The sequence below is a fragment of the Nicrophorus vespilloides genome, unplaced genomic scaffold (genome assembly GCF_001412225.1).
Source record: "Nicrophorus vespilloides isolate i.1.1-1 unplaced genomic scaffold, Nicve_v1.0, whole genome shotgun sequence".
Classification (NCBI taxonomy): domain Eukaryota; kingdom Metazoa; phylum Arthropoda; class Insecta; order Coleoptera; family Silphidae; genus Nicrophorus; species Nicrophorus vespilloides.
In genome coordinates this window covers 5,680-13,049 of record NW_017095517.1, presented here as the reverse complement: position 1 = coordinate 13,049, position 7,370 = coordinate 5,680, and positions in this window count along the sequence as shown.

Here is a 7,370-nt window from a genome sequence, read left to right as displayed (position 1 = left end):
CTTTTTCGAGCATTTTTTAAATTTTGAACACAAATTACAGCCAAACGCCTAAAACCACAGTAATATATCGATACATGCTAGATTCCCCAAACATTCAGCTTCCATAGGCATCTCTTGGATTTATTCTATGTATTATAGTTTTCGAGAAAATCAATGAAATGTAAAAACACTGCTTTTTCGAGCATTTTTTAAATTTTGAACACGAATTACAGCCAAACGGATAAAACCACAGTAATATATGAATACTTGCTACATTCCCCAAACATTCAGCTTTCATATGCATCTTTTGGATTCATTCTATGTATTATAGTTTTCGAGAAAATCAATGAAATGTAAAAACACTGCTTTTCTTTTCTCACTTTACAGCAATTTGGATATTAGCACAATAATGTATCTATACTTGCTGCATTCCCCAAACAATCAGCTTTCATATGCATATATTGGATTCATTTTATCTATTATAGTTTTCGAGTAAATCAATGAAATGTGAAAACACTGCTTTTCTTTTCTCACTTTACTATTTAAAATAGAACTAATAAATTATGAATTAAATTACTTACAACATTGATGACTGTTATCAATCATTTGATTTAAGTATAGAAACTTGACAAATATTACGTCAAAATACAAAAAAAGAAAGTAAAATAAACTGAATTAGTCATTCCTAAGAAATGTTGCATTTTTTTGCTTACATCATTAGCATGTTACATAAATTAACAGCAAGATCTTTAACACATATGTCTCTATCATAAAATATGATGAGCAAATAACGATTTGTCATTTGAAAAAATGAAGCGATCGACGGTTTTGCGACAGAATGAAGCAATCGAAAAGGCAATAAACTGCGGGCATCTTCCGCTAATGAAGAACAAACAAAATCATTAATTTAAATGCACAACCGAGACACGACAATAACAGACAGCGTTTTAATTGGACGGGTGTCTTGTCGGAGAGCGCGCTAATGGATTAAATTGCATCCAACATATTCCACATTCTGTATGCTTCATCCATCTCAAACACATTAACCTTGTTTAGTTTCAAATAGACAAAAATAAACAATTTTTATATTATTTTCGGAGATTTTGATGATGATTCCAAGTTAATAAAAAAAACCGTGTTTTCCTGGTAACAATAAAAAGTGGAAGCAGTTTTGTGCATTTTAATGGGAGCATTACAGAAATCAACAAAAATTTGAGGAAACGTGTACACGACAATGTAAACTAAACGTATAAATTAACGATTACGTAAAACGCATAGTTTAGTGACGTGTCGCAAAGACCTTTCATTCTCTTGCACGAAGAACGAAGTGAATGTCATTGTGTCTGGACGTGTGGGAAAAACGAGAAACGATTATCATTTTCCTCTTCGTATTTCCACGAATATTTTTTGTTTTATTACATTTTGTATTCTGATTATTTAACTTTCTTATCGTCAAACGCGAATTCCGGTCTGAATTGCTTTGCGAGCGATAATCGTGGATAGATATCGAAGGGAGTTATGGGAACGTGTGATAAGATAATTGTGAATAACTAACGTAAATGCACCGTTCAAACAGAGCAAAACAACTGTGTCAGTGGAATAAATTTACACGTTCGATTAATTCTTGTTTCATGACACAAACACAATACAATTTTTTTTTGTTTGTTTAGTTTAGTTTAGTTCGTACAGGGTAATAAATATTTATGTTAATGTAACGCGCGTTTCGTAAACATATTGAAAAACATATTTTTAATTAAGCATGGTTTAGTTTTTTTTGTAAATTTACGAGCACATTTAAAGGTCACTTTACACGAGCATTGTCGAAACGTCTTTGTCTCTCTATTCAATTGTTTAAGAAATGAAAGAATTTACTTTTTTACTTTTCTTCATAAATTTTCATTGCTAAATTCATAATATTAAAGTTAATTTTTCATCAAAAGTAAAATTTTTGTATTTTATAATCAAAATAATTGTAAAAACTATACGAATTTTACAAAAAAAACTAAAAAAATTATATTTTAATATAAATATGAATAATAATAATAAAAGTTGATTGAAAAACAACTATAGAAGTTTTCAAAATCTTATAAGAATTAAATGATAATTAAACTATTTTCTTTTTGAATAATTCTACATATGTACTTTGTATGTAGTTAAAATAGATTTTGAATTCTTAAATACATTAATTTATTAATAACAAGGATAAAATTAAGTATAAATATACTTAGTTTTTTCATAAATATATGAATTTCTTTAGAAATGAAATCACAGTTTAATTGAAGTTTAAATATAGAAATTGGATAGTTTTGAACTTATTAATGTTACAAATTTACATAGAAAGTTAATAAATTAAAGCAAGTCTTTAAAAGTTAATAATATATGAAAAAATGCATTAATAAACGTTTTATAAAAAAAATTTGAATAGTTGAATTTCCTAACAGTTGATATGTAAAAACAATGTCAAAAGTATGACAAATTTAATTTAATAACAAATTATATATTTAGAAAAAAACTTTAAAATTGAAAAATCTGTTGCAAATTTACTTAGATTTAAAGAAAGTATTTAAAAGACTAATGATTTATGCAAAAAAATGCAACAATAAACGTTTTATAATAAAAAAAAATGACATTTTTGTCATGAATTTTTGTTTTTATAAATAATGAATTAATTTTTATTTTGATTACTTATTAATTTCTTAATAGTTAGATGTGAAATAATAAATATAAGAAATTATACGAAATATAAGTCTTATTAATGTTGATATTTAGTACAAGAACAAAAACAACAATAAAAGTTTTCATGTAAACAAAACCATTTTTGAAATAATATAAATTTGAAAAGTGTGCTATTTTTGAATAGTTGAATTTCTTAACAGCTGATATGTGAAAACAATGATCTGTCAAAAATTTGACAAGTATTTTAAATTTAATTTAATAACAAATTATATATGTAGAAAAATAAAGTTTATAATTAAAAAATGTGTTGCAAATTTACTTAGATTTGAAAAAAGTATTTAAAAGATTAATAATTTATGCAAATAATAAACGTTTTATAATAAAAAAAATTGACATTTTTGTCTTGAATTTTTATTCTTCTAAATAATGAATGAATTTTAACTTTGATTACTTAATAATTTCTTAATAGTTAGATGTGAAATAATAAATATAAGAAATTGTACGAAATATAAGTCTTATTAATGTTGATATTTACAACAAATTTACTTAGATTTGAAGAAAGTATTTAAAAGATTAATAATTTATGCAAAAAAGATGCAATAAACGTTTTATAATAAAAAAAAAATGGACATTTTTGTCTTGATTTTTTGTTTTTCTAAATAATGAATGAATTTCAATTTTGATTAGAGTTAGATATGAAATAATAAATACAAGAAAGTGACATTAAATACAAGGACAAAAACAACAGTAAAAGTTATCAAATAAAAATAACAATTTTTGAAATAATATAAAATTTTAGCCCTTTGAAGTTTTTTTTTATGTTGTAATTTTACTGTTTCTATAAACATTATTATTACAAAATTTGAAAAGTGTGCTATTTTTGTTTAGATTTTGAATTTCATAACAGCTGATATGTGAAAACAATAATCTGTCAAAAATTTGACAAGTTTCTTAATTTTAATATAATATCAATTAATATATTTAGTAAAATACTGTATAATTAACAAATTTACTTAGGAAGTGAAAAAAAATCAACAATAAACGTTTTATAACAAAAATACCTAAGTAAATTTATTAATTTGAAAAGTGTGCTCTTTTTGAATACATTGTAAAAACAATGATCTGTCAAAAAATTGATAAGTATTTTAAATTCAATTTAATAACAATTAATATACTTTATAATGAATAATTATTATATATTGTTTCATTTTTCTGTTAGATCGATTCTGACGTTAACGTCGAACAATGTATTTGTGAAGGATTTAAATTAAACAATAATTGCTGTTTAATAATTGTTGGTAATGATACCTGTTCGACGAGAATCGTTAAATGTCACGGCAATTGTTTTTGGCGGGCATTTGAGGTTATGATTGGGATGTAAGTACATAACATAATGTAACGACTCACTTGCGATCCTTTGATGAGCACCACCAGAGCGGCGCCGGCCGCCGTCAATCCCCACGTGAGCAACGTGCCCAAGAAGGCCTGCATCACAGGTCCATANCAACAACAACAACAACAACAACAAAAGAAGATCGACTCGCGTTTCGGTTGGCATGCGGCTTCACGCAACATCAACAACAAACAACAACCGCACTCAGCTGATTGTCAAAAGCCACTGCGCGCTTCGCGTCTGCGGCGTGCGTGCATCCCGCAGAAACAAGGACGCAACCAACGGATGATTACGTGAGTGGAAACGAGATGAACGGAATGAATGAAAAGAGGTGTACAACTCGACAAAGTTTGCGCGCGTCTGTCAGTCAGTCAAGGCGACGACGACGCTGCCACGTGAAATTTTCAAAACAAAAAAAATCAAGTAAATCGATCGCAAATAATCCTTATTGATAAGGATCATATCAAAAAATTCATCTGTCACGTAGCCTACTGTCTTTATTTATTTTTACAAATCCTTCAAATTTACGATTTCGTTTTTTTTTGTTGTTTCGTTTGCTCTTCGATTCAAGGATTTTAATCCTTTCTACCTGCAATTATCAGAAATTCTTGCGCTGCTTTTTTTTTTTAAATTTTATTTCTTTCACTTTAAATCGTCGATTTGGCATTGAAATTCTACATCAGTTTGTTAAATGCACATAAGAAATAATTGAAAATTACAAAATTCATTTCCATACAAAATTGAATAAAGTGATAATTGAAAAAAAAAATGTAATTTTTCTCTTTTTAATGTTAAAAAATAACAGTTTTCTTATGATTTTTTAAATGCATTTACAAAAAAAAATACAATTAACTGATGGAAATATACGTTTTTCACAGAAATATTTTCTTCAAACTTGTTTGTATTCACGTGTAGTGATAATTGCATTACATTAACACCAATTCGTTAAAAAAGAAGTAAAAAAAGTGTTACTTTTCCAACAATTAATAAGTTTTTGTAGAATGTTAAAATGATGAAAATCGTAGGAATATATCTAAACTATCAAAATTGTTAATTCTGATTAACTTCAGCTTATATCTAAGTAACAAATGTATTCACACTAAACGGCAAAAAAAAAATAATTTCTTGCAAAAATATATTAAATACTTGCAATAAATTGGAAACGTTTGAAGCAATTTCATCTTATTTTTGTAAGAAAATCTTGTTTTTAACGAAATTTACTCAATGTATAAGAAAATAGTTAACATTACAATCCTGAAAATTTATAATTTAATCTGATTGACATACAGTAATACCTCGATTAACGTCGATTCATTTTCAATTTGATTTTGAGTATAAAAAGGAGACGATTTTATTAGAAAAAATATGAATATATGAAAGAAATAATACATTGTTGAGAAAGTTTAAGAGTTTGAATTATCATGATGGCATTCGGAACTGACGATGACCTTGCACTAATTGAGGTCGATTCGAAGGTTCCAGAATTACCAATTTCCAATGGAGAGAGAATAGAAACTGTTAGATTCGTGAAGAAATCGATTCCAACGAAACAGTTAAACTCCTACAGAAACTTCTTAGAATCGTCATCATCATCTTTGAGTATTAAAGTATAATTATGTGAAAATTTTCGTATTTAAATACGTAATAATTACGCCCACGATTGGCGACACTTTCTTTCTTGTCAAAACAAAATTACGAAGATTGTCAACTTATTATGTCATATTCATTTGAATCAAGCCACCTACGCAGTTTTGTATTTAGTTTTTTTTTTTTGAAGACTTGTAGAAATTTAATTATTTTTTTCCATCAATACAAAAAGTGTTAAGAAAGATGTAATTTTAAGCTAAAAATTGTTAATTTCAATGTGAATTAGTAAAAAACATATTATTTTTAATGTTATACATAAAATGTACAAAACTTGTATTTTGCATTAAGTCAGTGCTCATTATCAGTTATTTGCATAGCGATGTGAAACTATTCGCGTTTTATCAATACGTTAAAGTTCAAACTTATCGCCGCACGTTGGAGCGTTTAAATGAATGATAACAAAAAAGGAAAAGTACAGACAAAAATGAAATAAAAAGTAGAAACAATAAATAATTAATTTATTATGCAGTGTTTACGCAAACAATTACTGTTTGGCAAGGTGATCTCTAAACTGTATTTTATCCACTGCGAGAATTTCCGATCGCGGTTACAAAATATACGCCAATTCCTTGAACATTCAATGAAACGTGTTTTTCTGCAGAAAAACGTTGTTTTTTAAATATGTGTGGTCAATTTAGAATGTTGCATTTTCTTAAGTGTTTTGATACAGATTTATTTTTTATATAAATTATGTACAGATTTTTACTTTTCTTTGATGTTGAAAATATTTTATTATTAAATATATTTGTGTACAATTTTATTATAAAATCACTGTTTAGTTGATTCTCCGTGGCGATTCGTGTTTTTATATCACCATATAAGGCGATTTTTTTTTAAAACAATTGAATAACTTTTCATTACTATTTTATCAAGTGTGCGAAACGCAGATGAGTGACGTTTTTTTCTTTATATACGTTATGTACAGATTTTTACTTTCCATTGATGTTGTAAATATTTTATTATTAATAATATTTGTGCAAAATTTTATTAAATTTTTATGAAAAAATATTGCATCAATTCTATTTAAAATCACTGTTCAGTTGATTCTTTGTGAAGATTCGTGGCGATTCGAGTTTTCGTCACCATATAAGGCGATTTTTTTTAAACAATTGAATAACTTTTCATTAATCTTTTATCAAGTGTGCGAAACGCCGATGAGTGACGTTTTTTTTATTTATATACATTATGTACAGATTTTTACTTTTCTTTGATGTTGAAAATATTTTATTATTAATAATATTTGTGCAGAATTTTATTAAATTTTTATGAAAAAATATTGCATTAATTCTGTTATAAAATCACTGTTCAGCTGATTCATCTTGAAGATTCGTGACTATTCGTGATTTTATCACCATATAAGGCGATTTTTTAAAACAATTGAATAACTTTTCATTACTCTTTTATCGAGTGTGCGAAACGCAGTTGTTTCGTGCTTAAATAATGATTGATGAAACGTGCGCATCTGCAGTTGAGTGACGTTTTTTCCTTCATATAAATTATTATGAAAAATAATTCAATCAATTTTATTATAAAATCACTGTTCAGTTGATTCGTCGTGAAGATTTGTGGCGATTCGTGTTTTCGTCACCATATAAGGCGATTTTTTAAAACAATTGAATAACTTTTCATTATTTTTTTATCAAGTGTGCGAAACGCAGTTGTTTCGTTCCTAAAT